We start from the raw sequence: 20,519 nt of genomic DNA, 5'->3' as shown, positions 1-20,519 counted from the left end.
AGTATATCTGTGAGGAGATCCTAAAGAATGAGAATGAAGGAGGGAGCACAACTACCTTTCCCTTTGTAGTTAACAAAAGGTCAAAGAAGAAGCAATGTATGCTAAAATAAACCCTCACATAATAAGACCAGATTTCATTAGTTGGACAAGGGCATTACCAAGTTTCTATCACTGGCAAGTCAAAGATCTGAATTATTTGTTCAAATTGACTTTATAGGAAAATCGTTGGGACATTTCTGGAACTACTTTCTTTGTCCATGATTAAATTTCTCTGATCCATCGAGATCAAATGGTTAAGATATTATTAGATCCAATCTCCTTTGTTTGGAATAGTAACTTCACTAGATCTATTCCTGGCAAACAAATAGATATGATTCGATTAGTTTTTGTAACAAAAATTGGCCTGACAAAGCCATCTCTGTATTGTAAATCAAATATAAATTGGATGATGGCCCTGTGAAAAAGGATGGTGATGTTATCATAGGATTGTTGTTTGTTTAGATTGGGAGTGTCGACCCCTTTTATGGGTGTGTTGAAGACTCGAAAAATTGGTCTACAACAAGGGGGATAACCACCCAGTCCGGACCTTCAAAGCGGCTCCTTTTCCATTTGGAATAGTGGCTCTGACTGGGGATGATGGGACTAGTTTCCCAAAAATTTTGTGATGTGTGTACTAACGGGATGATGTTTTTCTTTCTTGGGTTTTATGGGGTCAATTCCTGTTCTAAATCTAATCTATCTTTTAAACTATCTTGCGCAATTTATCCTAATGACATAAAACATCTAACTTTAAACTATCCCGGGAGTGATGTCTTACTTATGCGATCTAAAATAATTTCTAACAACAATCGATAATAAAAATCATTCAATTACTACAAGAAAGGAATCCATTAAAAATGATTGTTTCGTATAAGAAATTAGCTGAAACAATTATGAGAAACATATCACATAAGAGTTATTCATATACTGAGCATAAAAAGAATAGTTATCACCATACAAAAGTGCAATAATGACAATTGAACATTTAGAATTTCATATATCAATAACTCAAAATAATTTATCTCTTGGCACATAAGTAAAAAGTATTAGGAGATAAAAATACCATTGGTAATAGGTTCTACTCATGAGCTTCATCGATATAGATTTATCTTCAAATAACTCAACATCCACTAAGAGTACATCAAACTCATATAAAAATAAATTTCGTTCCATTCATTTTATCAAAACCTTCTCAGTGGGGGGAAAATTGCACGTTCTGAAGAATTGTTTTTGCTAAAACTCTGGACCCCCCTCTAAATGCATGAGAGGGGTTTAAATACTACTCTAATGAAATCTAAAAATAAATATTACAAAAATAGATGAGGAGGTTTAAACCACCTTCCGCATTTTAAGAAAAAATAAACTAAAAATAAAAGTAAACTGTATCTATGTTAAATCCTGCATCTGTTCTTTTAAGTTGCAAATATCCAGCATCGGCTTCAAGAGCGTTGGTTGGCCGACTTCAGCTTTTAATTTACCTACAAATATGGAATTGGCGAGCACTGGCACTATCTTCTCGACGGAGGTTATGAGACATTTGAGGGTCATCCATTGGCTATGTGGCTTTACTAGGTACTGCCAGTATGTGTCCCAGTTTAACCTATTTACCTGTTTAATTGACTCATCCTTTTCCTCTACTGTTTGTTTCCAATTTGTTTGAAGTTGTTGTGCCTTTGGGAGGAATCCTAGAGTAGTCTTTGATATCAAAATTGCCTTGTGCAGATTTTCATTGATGCACTCAATGACATTGTTTGTTGCTGTCGCTGCTTCCTCCATCGCCTTCTCTGCTTCTTTAAGCTGGGAATCCCATTTTGCAAATAACATTTCTTTATGAGATTCATTGATTCTGGGAAATTCCACTCTTTTTCCTTCATCTGATCTCTTCCAGCTCAAAAATTCAGAAACCTTATTAAAAATCGAATCATAATCAAGTCGTAAATCTATGACTTGATTTGTAATGTTATCACTCTTTTCGCAATGGGAATTCCATTGCAAGATCTTTTGGCAGAGTGTTTCTTCCTGTTGCAAGAGTTGGACATTAAGAGCGAGTACTTCTGTGATAAATTCTTCAATCTTAGGATCATCCTTATGCAGTCCTATCATGGTTTGTAACTGTTCTTCTTTATTGGCCAGACTGCTTTGATAATCCAATTGCATTTGCTGAAAATCCTGCTAGAGTTTTGTCAATTGTATCTCTGCTTCTTGACTAATGCTGGCCTGCTATAGTTGTTGTTCCAAAAATAGAATATTATCTTCCTTTTCTTTTAATAGCATTTTAAGTTCAGTTTCCTTATCAATTGTTGCAGAAGCATATGCCCCTGTGATCTGAGAGAGCCTAGTTAGGTTTTCTAATGGGTCTGTAGTTGGGTCCTTCCATAGAACATCCAAAGGTTTAGCCTCTAGAGAGAGCACGACATCTATTTTTCTTTTCTTCCTTTGTCTCCTAACAACAACCTTATGTTGTGGGCTATAAAATATGTCTAGTGGAGGAATCTCCTCTATCTTTAGTACAATTTCAGATGACGGGGCAACAAGAATATGCTCTGTCTCTAACGTATTGGTAGCCTCTTCCACCACCATTTCTATGGCTGTCTCTCCTAGGTTTGTTAGTGGCTCTACGCTCTGTTCATCAGTGTTGATTAATTCATTAAAATTTTCCCATTCCTTTTCTAGATCCACTACAAGTGGCTTTGTTGGCTTTGGAAGGGAAGTGGGACTTTCAATTTGTTCTGGGGACAAAACCTGTTGATCAAGATTCTCTGTAGATTGAGCTGTATCTTTAACTAACCCTTCACTTCTGTTGTTTACACTTTTGTACTGATCATTGGACTTTTCAGCCAATTCTTTTTCAGAATTAAATTTAGACTTCTCTTCTTCTGAAATTCCACTTACGCTAATACTGGGAGTGGACTCCCTTATTGGTTCAATACGCAATTTGTCCAACGGGACCTTTGTTAATATCTGTTCTCTGTAATTGCCAAACTTTTGAAGTTCTTCTTGGTTAAACTGAATTTGTGCCATATGTAGAACCTCTTTGAAAGTGTGCTTCTGCAGAAATACATCGTCAAAGGAGTCTTCTTCATTTGTAAACACTTTTATTTTAACCGCTATAGTAAAATTCTTTACAACACCAAAGGGATCGTACTACCTCCCTGGGAACTTTGGTAGCTGTAAACATAGCATATTATCAACCTCTTTAAAATCATGACCTAAGTCAAATAATGCAAAAGCCCCACAGACTACAGGGAATTGAGGCCAAATGGCCTTCTTAGAATCTTTGAGTACTTTGCTCATTCCCCCAATACCACAGACCTGGTAAGCTATTTCTCTGGCCATCAGTTTGTCGGGAACATACAAAGGAAGGACGTGAGGTGGAGAAATGCTACCAAATACCCTAATGTATGTGAATAATTCCTCTCCGAACCATCTTCCCATAGGGAGAATGTCAACTTCAGCTTCTGAGGAGAATCTTGGGGCATCTTTGTTGTAGAGCATTCTATGAATAGGGAGCATCACTCCATGACAAATCTTGTAGAAATGTGTGATGAAATTGGATTCCCACAATTCTTTGTGATAAACCTGAATAGGGAGAGGGTTATGTATTGTACATTTCCACCCCATGATAGGAAAATCAGAGACAAAACAAATGGCGTCCATGATGTAGGCACTTAAAAAGAATGGAGGGTAAACCCTCTGAGCAAAACTTCTTTTAGTTTGATATCCTAAAATAGCAGAGGCTAAATTATCTGATAAAATTTGGGCCCAATCCATTATGGTGGCATTGGTGGCCACATCCAATAGAGGTAACTACTCTGATGGAAAATTATTGATATCTGACTTCCCAAATAGTATACATAACATTGCAGTGGCAAAACAGTAAGGAGAGCAAAGAGAGCCAGTGGTGTACATACCATTTTTATCCTTCTTTAGCGGTTCCTCCTTGGTAGACCATATTTTTGTGCACTCCTCCAAATCTTCGTTGTCCTTGGCGAATTTTTCTACAAATTGCTTGTTGTAGGAAGCCTGAGGTTCTGGAAAGTGATACATGTGTCTCAAATTGCTTGGGGTGAATGACCCCATGACTAGTTGATTGGCCATCTTGAACTCTCTATCAGATATATCTGCATGATCTATGACCCATTTAACCATATCAGTGTAGGGAAGTATCTTCGGCCTTGTTGCAATACGATGTAGAAACGGGCATGCAAGCTCAGTTAGGGACACTTCAGAGGAGCCGCGTCCATCTGCTATAACTGTAACTTTCATAATTCTCGGGTTTTTCTCTTCTATAAGTCGGTACATGGCTTCCTAGGTAGATATCCCTGCTTCCTTAGTACAAGTGGTGTCTGTGAATAACGGAGTCATTTCTGACTTCTCAGATGCAGGAGCCTTGCCTTTCTTTCCCATTACGCTCTGTGTGCTGCTCTTGAAAATTGCAAGCAGAGAATAAAGATACGATAAGGATGATAGTGAATAACGAACAAAAATAAGGTGACGGGAAAGCTTTTAATTCTTTAAATCATATCAAAGATATCACCTTGCGTGAAATGGTCCTTTTACCCTGATCCAAATCATTTTTAATAAATAACCACTAATGGATTGTTAAGTTAAAATTTAATGCTCATAACTTTGCATCAAACGACGAAAAGTATTGTCATAGAACTCTGAGCCCTTAGATTTGCGATAAAGCGATTTTGCGATTCGATTCACAATATCGTAGATCGCGATATCGCAAATCCTATTATCATTAAAAATCAGTGTTTCATCGGGTGGCTGCGATATGCGATTTGAAAGAAGCTTATCGCATTTCGCAAGATTTGGGCGTTTTATATTAAGTGACATTGCGGATTTTGAAATCTGCGACATGCGATGAGGTTATAAGGCTTTATGATCTCACATTCTTGCAGATTGCATTCTCAAGGAGTTCTTTGTGTAAGAGATGTCCACCATGACCTTTTTGCGATGCGATGCTATTGTTTTAAAAATTGGGTTTTATGAAAGTTTTACTTAATATTTGAGAATTTCCGCTTATAAAGCTTTTCTTGGGTTTTACGGCCATATAGTTCTTAGGTATGGAAAAGGTAAATTTACACGTTTTAGCAAGTTTCACTTTGATATCTTGTTTTATTCTTAAACAAAAAGGCAATATTAAGTGCTAAATTTTGATTTTTTGGAAGGGTCCCCATTTATTAATGTTATTGCTAATACTAATAAAAAGGGGGGTTGTTGATGGTCAGAACAATTGGAGATTCACTTGAAAGAACTAGTTATCTTTGATAGTTTTTTGAATTTTCTAAAACTTCTAAAATAGAAATGGTTTTGGAAAATCAAACTTTATTGTAGAAATATAAGGTAAATAGTGCTATTTTCTAACAACAACATCTTGTTTCAATTGTCCTAATTCTAATTATCTTCTTCCCAAAGTTAGTCATTATATTTACATCAGTCATTACTTGGTTTATAAAGATAAAAGCAAAGACATCTTCATAGATCAGTTTAGGTGTACTCATTTGTCGTAGGTAGAGCCTCTGCTACTAGCAGGCATCCATAGCCTCGACAGGGTTACCTATTACCCAACAATGATCCAGTATCCTACTTAAGAGGCATGCAATTTTCAAAGATAAATCCTCATATACACTTATTGCTTTTTCTTTTTCTTTTTAATTCTTAGAGAACAATGTCTTGGTTTGGTGGCCAAAATTGACAGTGCCATTCACTTGATTTATAACTTAACTAAACAAGCTGGCTCGTGATGAGACCCCTTGTCTTTTGATTGAAACAATCTAGAGTGATTACCATGTTTTGGTATGCAGGATGGCAATGTCAGTTAGTTATAATCTTTATGATCATGATAAGCCGACTCTTGATGAGACCACTTATTCTTTAAGTTTAAAGTGTATAACTGGATTACTCTTTGAATCTCGCAATTTCCTAAAGTGGGGAGGAAGTCATTGGTTCCTTAAGAATTCTTTTGGACGACAATTGTAGAGTTTAAGAGTAGCTTTTCTGTAGAGAATCTTTGTCTTGTTATTGATACTTTTCATGACGGATATGAAGAAAACTTCTACTTAAGGTTGTTTTTTAATCAAAACTTGTAAAGTTGAAACAAAAGAACAAGTAAAATCTTTCATAATTATAGCACTTGACCATATGTTTCAAAAATAAAGATTAATTTTCCTAACCACTTCCACTTACACAAGCAAAAAACAAAATTGACAAGAGACACTACTTTTTTCATGGAAACCAAAGGTAAACATTTTCAACCTGTTTTATTATCAAAAATAAAAACAAACTAAAAATAATAATTTACAAAAAATAGAAGAGATCATCTTCTATGGGAAATATTTTTTAAGGATCGTCCATTAACAGATAAAGACTCTCTTTTTCCTGCTAAATCTTGTAGCATGAAAGTTGATGGAACTATGATTTCAACAATTTGGAATGGTCCATGCCACATCTGTTGGAATTTATTATGCTTGTCTTTCTCTTCATGGGCTTTATCCCATTTCAATACTAAGTCACCAAGTTGAAAGTCTTTCCTAGATACCAAGTTTGAATCAAAAGAAGCTTTTACTAATTGTTGATGATGTGCATGGGTAATTATGGATTTTTCTCGTTCCTCTTCAAGATTAAGGATCTGCAATTGTCTTAATTGCAAGGATGAGTAAGGAGTTTCTTCAATGAATTGTACCAAGGATAAAGAAGGAATAGCTAGATTTGCTGGGAGGACCACTTCTTTCCCATAATCTAAATTAAAAGGAGAAGTGCCAATAGAAGTTTTCTGAGTTATTCGATCTGCCCAAAGAGCATACATCAAATACTTATGCCAATTTTTATGATTTTGATCAATAGTTCGTTTTATGATTCTGATAAGGTTTTTGTTTGTTGATTCAGCCAACCCATTTCCTTGCGGGTAATAATTGGCAGAATACTTAAGTTTAAAACCTCTTTTGAGCGCAAATTCAGTCATAGCATTACTTGAGAAATATGATGCATTATCAAACAATAAAGTAGAAGGTAAGCCAAACCTGGTAATTATGCATTGATCTATAAACTCAGTGATATTCTCAGAATTGGCTGACTTGAGTGGGACTGCTTCTACCCATTTAGTAAAGTAATCGGTAGCAGTAAAGATGTATTTATGCTGTTTAAAAGAGTGAGGAACAATCTCACCTATTATATCTACTCCCCATTGTTCAAATGGTTGATCGACGCTGATCGGTTATAATGGCAATGATGGTTTCCTCTGTCTTCCAGCAGCAATTTGAAAAACTTGGCACATTCTTACATAGCTATGTGCATCCTTAAATAATGTTGGCTAGTAGTAGCTTGCGCACAAAATTTTGTGTGTTATGGCATCTCCTGCATAATGTCCACTTGCTGGTCCGTCATGAAGTTCTTGCAATACTTTTTCAGCTTTAGGTTTCTCAAGGCATCTAAGAAGAATAGAATCATAATTCATCCTAAAGAGTACATTTACAATTTGATATTGCTTATCTTTTAATCTCAGGGCTCTTTTCTTTGTATGATTAAAATGTGAAGGAGCATATCCATTCTTTAAATAAAACATGATATTGGCCTATCTTGATTCAGTATCGTTTAGGCTTACCTCATATATTTGTACCTCACTGTTTGGGGACTATATTTCTGATATGTGTGTTGCTCCAACCAACATTCTGAAAAAACTTTGACCTTTTACAATATTTTCTGGTTTGATTTCAGTGTCCTATTCTTGCAGGGCTGTGACCCAATTTTCCCTTTTTTTGCCTACGTCTTTCTGTACCAAAAGATTTCTTACCACTGGAAATGGTACTATTATTTTCGTATGAGCGTTGAGAAGAAAGGGTCTAAAGTGTTTCATTGCTTTGAATACAGCATAAGCTTGTTTCTCAACGTCAGAGTAATTTAATTCAGCTCCTTGCAAGTTTGAGCTGAAAAAGGCAATTGGGGCTTCGGCTTTATCTTGATTGACTTGTGTGAGTATTGCAGCATACGATTCCTTAGAGGCAAATATATACAAAATGAAAGGATCGGAAAAATTTGGAGTTGCTAGAGATGGGGCATTTATAATCGCTTGTTTTATCAGGTTGAACACTTCATGTTTTGCCTGACCCCATTTGAAGAGAGAGTTTTTCTTAATCATTGCTTGTAGATACGACACAATTCTTGAGAAATCGGGGACAAATCTCTTAACAAAATTGATCTGAACAAGGAAGGATTGCATTACTTTTTTGTTATGGGGTAAGGATATCTTAGAAATTTCCTTAATCCTATCTGGATCAATATGGATCCTAGCTTTTGACACTATAAATCCGAGAAGCTTTCCTTCACTTAATGTAAAAAAGAACTTTTTTGGATTAAGTGAGATCCCATACTTTTGACATTGTTGGAAGATATGCTTTAAATCTCTGAGGAGACTACTACGTTTTTTAGAATGCACTGTTATGTCATCTAAGTAAATCATCACTGACTTATTCACTAATCCTTTAAACACAATGTCCATGGCCCTTTGAAACGTGGCACCGGCATTAATCAGTCCAAACGACATCTTTTGATATGCGTAAGTGCCCCATTTTGTTCTAAATTTCGTCTTCAATTAATCATTCGAGTGGACTAAGATTTGATCATACCCTGAGAAGCCATCTAAAAAGGACATCAGTTCAGACCCTGCAACCGATTGTAGTATTTATTCCATAGGGGCAAGTGGAAAGTTATCATTTTGACAAGCTTTATTTAGATTTCGAAAGTCAATACAAATCCAGATATCTCTGTTTTTCTTTCTGACTGGTACCAGGTTGGAAACCCATCTAAAATGTCGAATGGGAAAAATAATTTTGGCTTTTAGTAATTTGTTCAACTCAGACTTAATCTGGTTCTGTTAGAAAATTATATATTACAGAGCAATGGAACACATAAAATATTGTAGAAATATAAACAAAGAAAAAACGCATAAAACAAGAGAGACATAGATATACGTGGTTCACCCAGTTTGGGCTACATCCACGAAGAAATAGCCAGTCCTTATTTTATTATATTATCCAGCAAACTGAAGAGATACAACCTACAACAGATCCACTGTAACTCCCTCTTCTCTCTCAATCTCATCTCTCTTCCTCACTCAGAATACATATCTACATAGGCGCAAGACAATTCTCTCATATATAGTGAGGGGTTTCCTTCTGGGGAAAAAAAACCCTAAATTAAACATAACTTCTACCGTCAGATCCCCACCTAATAAATGGTCCAAATTGACTAGAAATTACTATACTTTTACAAGGCAATTTTACATCTATTCTTAGCTTCGGGGGCACTGCCCCCGAAACCCCCTACCAGGGGGGGGGGGGGGGTTCCCCAAAGGTCACAGCCGCCCTCCCCTGGACCCCCCCTGCAGTGAATATTTTACGGGCGGCATTGCCGCCCCATTTCGAACTAAGGTCCAATGTCGCGATACCTTTGAATACAGGAGATAATCAAGCTCCACACCCAACAATCTCCCACTTGGAGAATGACTATAGCAACTCTACTGCTGCTTCATTTGTTGGACAATGACTCCTCTTTGGACCTAGCTGTTTCTCATCTTCTTCAACATACTTGAAGACCAATTGAAACTGAGCAGATTCTTAGTTTCTCCTTGGTTAAAACTTTTGTTAGCATATCTGTAGGATTCTAGCTAGTGTGTATCTTTTCCAGCTTCAACTGTCCATCTTCCAATGCTGACTGTATGAAATGGTACTTGAGCTGTACATGTTTAGTCTTGGAATGAAATGTAGAGTTTTTTGCAAGATGTATGGCACTCTAGCTATCATTGTATAACCTACCCAACTCTTGCTTCTTACCTAATTCATCCAGAAACCTTTGTAACCAAATCATTTATTTACTAGCCTTTGTAGCAGTAACATACTCCACTTCTGTTGTTGAGAGTGCAACAACACTTTGCAGTTTTGAGACCCAACTAACAGCTATTCCACCTATAGTAAATACATATCCTGTAGTGCTCCTCTTGTTATCTCTATCACCCGCCATATCTGCATCAACATATCCCTGTAGAGAAATGTTTGAACCACCAAAGCATAATGCTTGATTTGTGGTACCTCTCAAATACCTGAGAATCCACTTCACCACCATCCAATGTTATTTTCCTGGATTGTTCATGTGCCTGCTTACAACTCCCACTGCATGTGCAATATCAAGCCTTGTGCAGACCATTGCATATATTAAGCTTCCAACTGCTGATGCATATGGAACTTTAGACATATGAGCCATTTCTTCCTGAGCCTTGGGACACGCCTCTGTCACACGGAATCTGTCAAGGGTGCGGACACGACTGACCTTCCTAGAAGTCTAAGACATTCTAATGACAAACAAGACAAAATGGAGTGATCTTTCTCTAAATACACCTTTTACAACATGAAAACTACAAGTGTTTAGGCTTACCTTATTCCAAAACGCTGTTGTTGAAGTCCGTTCTTGATGATCCGGATGAGCTCCTCCTTCAAGTCAATTCCTGCAACCACAAACAATCAAACAATTACCAAGCACTTGCATTTCATATAATAAAACATATATTCAACATGCAGACCAAGGAACACATGAAATAACTCATTAACACAAGCTATTGAGAAAAATAAACCAGTTTGTATTAATAACGAAACAAAGAAACTCTTACAACCTGGCCTTGGTGTTGTGCAAGTTCCTCCCAGGGTCCATCAAGGGTTTTCCTCTACTTTGACAAAGCTCACCCTCTCCCAAGTAGAATCAAGTGAAGACAATCTCTCCTCACAAAGGCTCTAATGGAAGACCTAAATCCTGCAGCATTTACCCAAAGAAAATGTATAGCTCCAACCTCCCCTCCTTCTGGCTCAATGCCTTTATTTATAGTGCTGTAAAGAGGTTATTCAGGTCCACTATCAATGGGATCATCCCCCTCTATGGGTGGGATAGCTCCCTTATTGATGGGATAAGTTCCCCCTTAATAGAGATACATGAACCAACTGGAGGCGCATCCATTTCATCAAACCGACCTCTAGAATGTTCTAGAAGTAACCACAAGTAACTTTTTCAAGATAAAACTCGCGCATTTTGCCTTTTACAGAGGGACGCACCTGTCCCTTAACATACAGAGCGTCCATGGACGCAGATTTTGTGAACATGGTCAGCGTCCCCGCAGGTAAGGCTAGAGAGAACCTGCGACCCCAGAGATAAACATGATTTTTACAAGACTTTCTCTCTTCTTTGAGTTTGAGATGGATAACAGAGGCATGAGACTTGCCTAAGAGGGTAGCATGACTGTTGATTTGAGCCATACTAACTGTAAGTAGTCAAGGTGACATTTTTTAGTGTAACAGATTGCCCCCTAAAGTGCGAAGCCTGGAATAGAATAGGGTTTTGTAATTCTAGGAAGGGTGAAGCGCTTTATCATTTCAAGGATTGCCTTGTGGATGGCCTGGTTGGAACCTGCAATTTTCAACACAAAATACATGGATAAGATTATATCATCACTGAGGTAGGCATTCCCATACTCAGATTCAAAACTTTAACTAATGGACTAACTATTCTGATACAGGAATGATCTTGCAGTACATCATTTTTATAGACTTTTGTAGACACAGTATGGACGCAGCCATCTGTTTATGATTAGTCTACATAGACAATGAATACAAAACTCCTCGCAGCCTGGATGGTAGAAACTAGATCCAGGGTCTTCACTTCTACTTCCCGAATTGGTACGATTCTAGCCATGTGATTAAATGATTCGATGTCGAACATGGTAGAAACCACTTGATTACCAGTCAATGATGTAAACTGTTAACAAGCGTGAGAGAAACCACCAGTAATGTCAATGGTCCTCAAAGTACCAAGCACAACCCGTGAAATGTGAATAGATGTTTTGATGTCGAACACTTCACGGAATCCTCTGATCGAAAGTCAATGATGTAAACTGACGTCAAAGGCGAGAAACCTGCCATTGATGCATGCAGACTTCAAGGTACTGTCGATTCCTAAGTCATCTTTCTAGATAATGTGTCGATGTCGATAGAAAGCGACCCGTTGCAGGCAAGCCCGCAACACGAAATCATTGTTCAAGTTGAAGAAATGTTGCTGTAAGGACTGACTCAGGGATGGTCAAATGGATGACAAGTATTTTGCAGATGAAAGTTTTGCTTGCAGACCTCTTGAACACATAACGACACAACAGATGGTTTGGTGACGAATAACTCAAAGTTGATCCCTGAACCCGGTTAAAGATTTTCAAAGTGATTTGGTCAACTGTGAGGTAAAAGATTTCCCAACCCAGGTGAATGAAAAGTGTCGTGTTCAAGAGTGGTAATAAAGTTTCTTCTGAGACAAAAGGTGACAAATAGGTTCATTCTTCTCTCTTTTCCCCCACCATTTCTGGCAAGTACCTCTTTATTTTTAACAAGCTTGAGGAGGATAACATATGCTTGATTATAAGCTCATCCTTCGGACGAGTCCAACCTAGTTTAAATTCGAACCCTAGGAAGGAGTGGTTCGTTCCTGTTTGTAATTGAACAGGTCCTTTACTGTAAAAGTTTAACGAGCCCAGTATAGGAGAAACTCGGCGTTTTTCATTTTTAGAGAGTCTGAAAAACTTAAGGAAACTCCACGTTGAACTTTTTCGTATATTTGTGTCCCTCAAGCCCGAAAAAGTATAAAATAATACCTGGGGGAACCGCTTGATCTTGCGACCAAGGAGTACTTTCATAATAGTGTCGTTGACCTGAAAAGTAAAAAGCGATCAAAGACACGTCGTTTTATTTCCTTATCGAGTTTGAAACGACAAAAACCCGGCAATCTTTTCCTGATTTTGCGGTCAGAAAAGAGCTAAAAGGGGACCGTCTTTTAATTCCGTTTTAACGAGTGAAAAAGAAACACTCGGCGATCTTTTCATGTTTTAGGAGTCAGAAAAGGGCTTAAAAGATGACTCTGAAATTTTGTTTGTGAAAAATTACAATTTCCCTCGAAATCCCTTTGTCCTGCACAAAAGCGACACATTACTCATACCTGTTTAAAATAGGCAAAAATACATTCAAAAACATCTTTTCATGGTAAAAAATGAACTAATTCATCCAAAAAACCTATAAAAAGACCTTTTACCATGTCATTTTTACCGTTTCACTGTTGAGGTTGAAAAAGAGCTTTTGACAAGAAACTTCCCGTGGTTGCTGCGGAAAATCTGACCGTCGGAATCGAACGCCGCTTCACCGAGGTATTTTACACATCCCACTCTTCATTTTTATCCGTTTAGTTTTTTGTTTTTGGTCTCTGTTTCATTTTTTGGGGGGGTTTTGGGTTCAAAATGCGCCCCTCGGCGGACGCAGGTGCCCTTCGGGTGACCTGCGTCCCCCGACTTTTTCTCACACGGGAAAAAGGTCGGGGGACGCAGTCCGCCTTCAGGCGAGCTGCGTCCGGACGCCCTGTGCTACAAAGCCGGGGTGCGTCTTCCGCAAAGGGCGCATTTCAAAACCCCAACTCTCTCAAAAAACCACCAAATTTCTCAAATTAATTTCTAATTGACTCTTTTGATGTGCAGGACCTAAAACATGTTAGACTGGAGAGAGAGAGAGCACGTAGAGGACGATGAAGCTGCGATTAACCACCAACCCTCTCTGGATGCCTTAAGAACATGTGGATTGTACAAATATTGGACCATACCGGGCATGAGGGGCCAGGTAAGATTTTTGGAATGGCTGGTTGAGCGATGGAACGTTCAAGATCAATGTTTTTACATTGGAGGGCACCAGCTCGAGATAGAGCCCTCGGATGTATACTTTCTCACTGGCTTGCCAAACAGAGGTGAGCAACTCAACCTTGCGGGGACCAGGCCGGGTGGCCAATCCCTTGATGATCTCCGCGAGGAGTGGTGCAGACCAGGGACTCGCCATAAAAAAGGCGTGGAGATAAAGCACATCGCTCTGGCGGAACTTAGAGTTATTGCATTTACGGTCACCAGGATTTGTGGCGCGGCCGCCTTGCACATTGCCTCCGGATCCCAAATGCGGATGGCAGTTGACTGTTACCAAGGCACCATCTTCAACTGGTGCGAAGCTGTGTCGGCTCATATGAAGAGCCAACTAACCAAGGCAAAGAACGGACGACTAAAGACTTTTGGATATGGGCCTCTAGTCGTGAGCTTTGCCTTGGAGAGAGTTCCTATGCTGATCCCTCAGCAACTCACTGTTGATGACTTGGGTCCTCGGGAGCCAAAGCTTGTTCGATGGGTTGCGGTGATGGCCCGGCATCCTGACGAGGGTGCTGCAGTGGTTCGATTCTCAGACAGTTACTTCGACTGGCTAGAGGGCCAGCTTTTTGTGATACAAGACTTTCCATATGCCGGAATGGATTTCAGAGGTGATCCGGACATGGTTCTTCCACAGGGAGAACAATGGGATGACAGAGGTACTTTCATTTTCACAAGTTTTCTAATTATGTATTTTTTTATTTTTCATATATATCGTCTCAAAGTAACAGTAAAATTTTAAAAATGCAGATGTTGGACCACAGCGTCCAGCCAATCTCCGGCCTTACGACAGACGACATCCAGCTGCACCGGCACCGGCCCTACAGGATGCGACAGCAGAAGTACTAGCTGATTTGGAGCATGATCTAGAGCGTCTCACGGCAGATATACCTGAGACTGCTATGGATGATATTCCTATGAGGCTTCAGCGCTTCGTAGTCGCGGTCCCTGGACCGTTTAGGAGATTTCTGCGCAAGGTAGCCCGCGCAGTGGTGTCGTACAGAGAGCACCACCAGTGATTGACTAGTCACTTTTGTAGTCACATGTGACATTTTTGACTTTTTGTACTATCATTTTGCCGATCATAAGGTGTGTTAAACCTATGATCGAAGACGATGTATATATTTTTGGACACACTTCTATCTATATCTATATATCACTATTACCGGCTTATCTTGTTTAACATGTATGATGAAATGTCTTTAAATTTACTTGCATGATTATTATAAATGTCTGTCCAACACTCGAGAAGCAATTGCATCTGCTAATGTATTCAAAGACCTTGGAATATGTTGATATTCAATGTAATCAAATTCACGTTCCAAGAGACGCACTCTCAAAAACAACCTTAATAACACAGGATTTCTAATGGCATAAACTCTATTAAGCTGTAATACAACAAGTTCAGAATCTAACCTCACTATCAAACGTCGAATTCCAAATGAAATAGATTCGGATAATAATTCAACCACTGCACTGTATTCTGCAATGTTATTCGTTGTTTGACCGAGGCTTACCCCATGCATAGAAACTAACTCGTCAGAGGGCGAATAGATAACCCAAGCTGCGGAAGAGATATTCCGTGTACTACGACAAGCACCATCAGCAAATCCAATGTATGTTTGGAGAGGCGTCGACATCTACAATATCAAGAGTAAAACCAAGATGAGCCAAAATAATGACGAAAAACCACACTTGCTAAGCTAAGCACACTGACTAAACTAACACACTTGCTAGCTAGAAAGGAAATCTAACCTATCTAAAAATTTCTCCATCCATCATTTTAAGCATAATACCTCTTTAGGTAAAGTCCATTTCTGGGTTTGCCCAAAGAGTCCCCATCAAAATCAACTAACTCATAAGCCCCTTTTGCTAGCTTTCGCTTTACAATGTAGGGCCCATGCCACATGGGAACGAATTTTCCGGCACCTAGCTTATCGTTAGCTTGATCATATAATAGTACTAGGTCTCCTTCCGAAAAACTTCGAGGGGTTACATTTTTATCGTACTGAGCTTTCATTCGTTTCGCGTGAGTCTCGATAGCTAAAGTAGCGTCACGTCGAGTCTCATCTAATTTAGCTAAGTATAACAACCGTTTCTCCTCTTCGGAAGTAGCTGGAAGTAATTCGACAGCCATTTGAAGTGATGGGATTTCGCACTCAATAGGTAACACAGCTTCTAAGCCATAAACTAGCTGAAAAGGGGTGAAACCTGTTGAATTTTTCACTGAAGTTCGATATGCCCATAGCGCCGAAAATAACATGTTATGCCAATTCGTTCGATGGATACCAATGATCCGTCGAATCATGACGACTAGAACTTTGTTGATTGACTCAACCAAACCGTTGGCTTGCGGATAATAAGGTGTAGAGCTATCGTGGCGCAAACCAAGCTGGCTTGTAAGCTCAGTCATCATGACATTTCGAAAATGGCTTCCATGGTCCGTAATGATTGCTTGTGGGACACCAAACCTAGTTATGATATGATTGAATACGAAAAGTGCAGCTGTCTTGCCGCTTGCGTCGAATGTAGGCATCGCCTCGGCCCACTTAGTAAAATAATCAACCGCAAGGATGATATACGCATGCCCCCCGGCCGAGTGAGGGTTACAAGTAATAAAGTCAATGCCCCATTTGGCGAATGGACCAGCGGCAATTATAGGGTGGAGAGGAGCAGGTGGAGCGCGCATCTTGCGATCAAACACTTGACAGTTGTGGCATTTTCTGACGGCAAGGATACAATCTTTAAACATAGACGGCCAGAAATAGCCAGCGCGCAACACCTTCTGAGCTGTGGCATACCCAGACATATGACCGCCACATGCTCCAGAGTGACAATCATTCAAAACTCTCTCAGCCTCATCGTGAGTTAAACAACGTCGAAAAACTAAGTCTGCCCCCAGGCGATAAAGTGTATCTCCAATAATTCTGTATTGCTGGGATTGAAACCGAATTTTTCGACGGTTTTCCTTGGAAGCTTCAGGCCGAAAGGTTTGGGTTTGGAGATAGATGATTATATCCCCATACCACGGATCTACAGTGCTAATAAGAAACAAAGATTCGTCCGCAATGGACTCCTCTGCCACAGTCTCTGTGTCAGCACTCGGGAAATCACACATCAATTCCGCGAAGACTAAAGATTTCTTAGACTTGGACTTCTCAAACTCCAAGTCGAACTCTTGCAGGATGACGATCCATTTAGAGTACTTGCCCCCTAGCAGTTGTTTTGTCAAGATATAAATCATAGGGTTGCAATCCGAAATAACAGTAGTTTTGCGGAGAAGAATGTAGTGACGAAAACGCTGGACAGCTTGAACGGCTGCCAGGGCCAATTTCTCCACATGCGAATATTTTAACTCAGTTGGATTTAAGGTTCTGCTAAGGTAATATATCACATGCTCTGCCTTGAATTCATCTTCTTGAACTAACACCATTCCAATGGTGGAATGCGAAGCTGCGAGGTATAAGAAGTAGTCCTGGTTGTAGTTGGGAGGATGCAATAACGGTGCATGGGTCAACGCGTGTTTTAATGCATCAAAAGATTGTTGAGCAATCTCGTCCCAAAAGAATTGTACGTTCTGTTTCAACAACCGTGTAAAACCTTTAGTGACCTCGGCGTAGTTAGGGATGAATCGGCGTAAAAAGTTCGCTTTCCCTTGCAAACTTTGGAGTTGGCGCAAACTCGAAGGAGGAGGCAATTGGATGATAGCCTCGACTTTCGAGGGATCGACGCGAATGCCGGTTTTGGAAACAACAAATCCCAGCAATCGACCTGTTTCTATACAGAAAACACACTTGTGGGGATTCAACCGAATTCGATAATGCCTACACCTCATAAAGATTGCTCGTAAATGGACAAGGTGATCAGCTCGGTGTAAAGAATGAGCAGGCAAATCATCGAGATAGGGTTGCACAATGTGCTTGATGTCATGAAATGCATAAGACATGGCCCGTTGAAAAGTAGCACCGGCATTCTTAAGGCCAAAAGGTAATTTGCAATAAGCAAATGTCCCCCATGGACAAATGAATGCCGTTTTTGGTTGATCGGCAGGTAGAATATTGATTTGATTATAACCTGAGAAACCATCCATGAAGGAAAACATCTCACTTCCGGCACAATCATCAATAATTTGATCGATATAAGGCGTAGGATAGTTGTCTTTTGGACAAGCTCGATTGATATCCCTATAATCGATACAGATTCTTATTGTTCCTTGTTTTTTATTGACGGGAACAATATTCGATACCCAATCCGTTAACGGGATCGGATAAATGAAACCTGCTTTCAACAGCTTTTCGACTTCTGCTTTGATTGCAGCTGCTTTTCGAGGGTGAATCTGACGCAACCGTTGCCGAATGGGTTTAGCATCCGGGTAGGTTTTGATTTCATGAACAACAATGGCAGGATCGATTCCTGGCATTTCTTCGTAGGACCAGGCAAACACGTCGCGGAATTCTTGGAATAGGGCCTTGTAAGTTTCAATTTCTTCTTCAGTACATGCGGCACCTATATGAATGTTCTCCTCGATTCCGGGCTTCACTGAAATATCAATGGGAATAGTACGAGAAATATTCCCTAAATTCAGCTCTGAATCAGAATGTTTCGTTGGATCCTGAGCGTCTTTGACATATTCAGCGGTAAAGATAGATGAAAAATCATTTTCAAATGCATCATCCTTAGGTAAAAACGAAGATCTGTGATGGAGATCTTCCCATGGTAGATCATCTACACTTAGGATTTCGCGAAGTTGTTCGTCAGATGACACTTCTTCGGGAAACGTTATCCGTTCTAAGGGTGAGGTGAAAAGTGACTCTTCACTGACCACATTCATTTGGTCGGTTGAATGAAAGTCGGTAAAAGACATAAGAGCTTCATAAGCAATCTCATACGGACTCAACGGCATAACATCACCGAGTGAGTCTAGCTCAGAGTCAGAGGGAACATACCAAGGATCATCATAAATAATGTTTTCTGACGTGATCATATGAATTGTTGCGAACGAAGGGTCTGCATTGAGTGGAGGGAGAGGAAAAGTTCCCAGTAAACCGGAATCCTTAACTAAACCTACACCAATGTCCCTATAAGGGATTGTCGTTTTACCAACATGCTGGATAGTTTCTAAAGAGGTTGGGTCGGATGAAAAGTATGTCAGCTGATCAATAGTCACGATCTTACCGTTATGTGGAAACTTAATGACTCTGAAGACCGATGAAACGACCGCTGTCATAGCATATGACCAACTTCGACCCAAAAGAAGGTTGTAGTCTAGAGGGGCATCAACCACTTCCACATCCAGACTAACGGTTTTACCTTCGACCCCTATAGGCAATTCTTGTAGAATACCAAACGGACGGAACCCACGGCCATCAAAGGCCTTAAGGATGGTGGGGGATTGGTTCAACGAAGGAGAACCAAGCGATCTCCAACATTGAATCGACATAATACACGTAGAAGCTCCCTCATCAATCACAGTCCGATGAATAGGCCTGTTTTTGACTATCACTGGAATTTGGAAAGCCATTTGATGGGGGAGACGCGGTGTACTACTTTCTAGATCAAAGATCATTAGGTTCGGGTCCTGAACATCGACAGCTCCAATAGCCGACAAAAGCAATTTTCGTTGCGCTGGACATGATTGCAGCACTTCGAGTGCCGACATTGCTGAAGGTGAAACAGCTAAGTCTTCAACAATGTTGTAATTCTGGGCTGCTCTCGCATGTGGATTGAAAGCAGACCTTCGAAGTACACCCTTGGCGGGCGGCTTAATCACTAAGTCTGGGTTAGGTTTTTCGATCTGTAGTGGATCGGAACCAGGAGCTGAGGTTGATGGGTTAGAGTGAGAAGATTCTGCTTCTTTACCATCAACAGGAGCCTTACTACCATAATCTTGCGATCGAGTCGCAATCCTGACATGAGACATCATCAAAATGGGTTCTTCACTGGCATTCGAAGAAGAACCTATCATCTTATTTTCCTGCTCGGGAAATGGATTTTTTAACACAGCAGGAGTGGGAGAACCTTTAACTATTTTCACTACCTCGGCCCGATGAGGGCAGTCTCTCGTAAAATGATCTTCTTCACAAATGAGACAAGGATAACGAGGTTTGCGCTTTTCGTCATTGGTTTCCGACTTTTCCGTTTTCTCCTTTGGAGCCTTGTCTGCTTTAGCCTTCTTCTTTCCTTTCTTCTTTCCACCGTTTTTGGATTTGGCCGTAGATGACTCTACAGCGTGAATGTCGGCGGTAAGTTCAGGAGGAGAAGACTCTCCTGTCGGAGAATCAGGCAAAGTGATAATTGGAGTATTGGAGGTCTTGGAAGACTTCTTCTTACTCTTCGTAGTCACGATACCGATCATACCATCAGCGGCATGAGATCCCGAAGGAGCAGCAGCGATTTGGTTTGACTTTGGAAGATCCGGAATTTTCTCGTGTAACGTACCCGACTGAGTGTAAACTAAGTCAAGGTATTGTGCCTGAGCAATGACTTGCTCCTCAGTAACTACTCCGGCCTTAGCTACATCTTCAGTAATTCTTGGTAATAATGATTTTACAAACCATTCAGCTAAAATTTGGTCCGGGATAAAAACTTTCACTAATCTTCTTCGACGTCTCCACTCATGGATGTGATCAGAAATGTACGTGGATGTCGATTGTTTTAGCGAAGTTAATAATTCTGTACCATTATCGTATCTGACTGGTAACTGAAAATGAGTTAAGAATGA

Source organism: Pinus tabuliformis, chromosome 4_1 (assembly GCF_031772625.1).
Source record: "Pinus tabuliformis cultivar Carrire ecotype Pingquan chromosome 4_1, CPIR1, whole genome shotgun sequence".
Classification (NCBI taxonomy): domain Eukaryota; kingdom Viridiplantae; phylum Streptophyta; class Pinopsida; order Pinales; family Pinaceae; genus Pinus; species Pinus tabuliformis.
Note: the sequence above shows the minus strand (reverse complement) of the source record.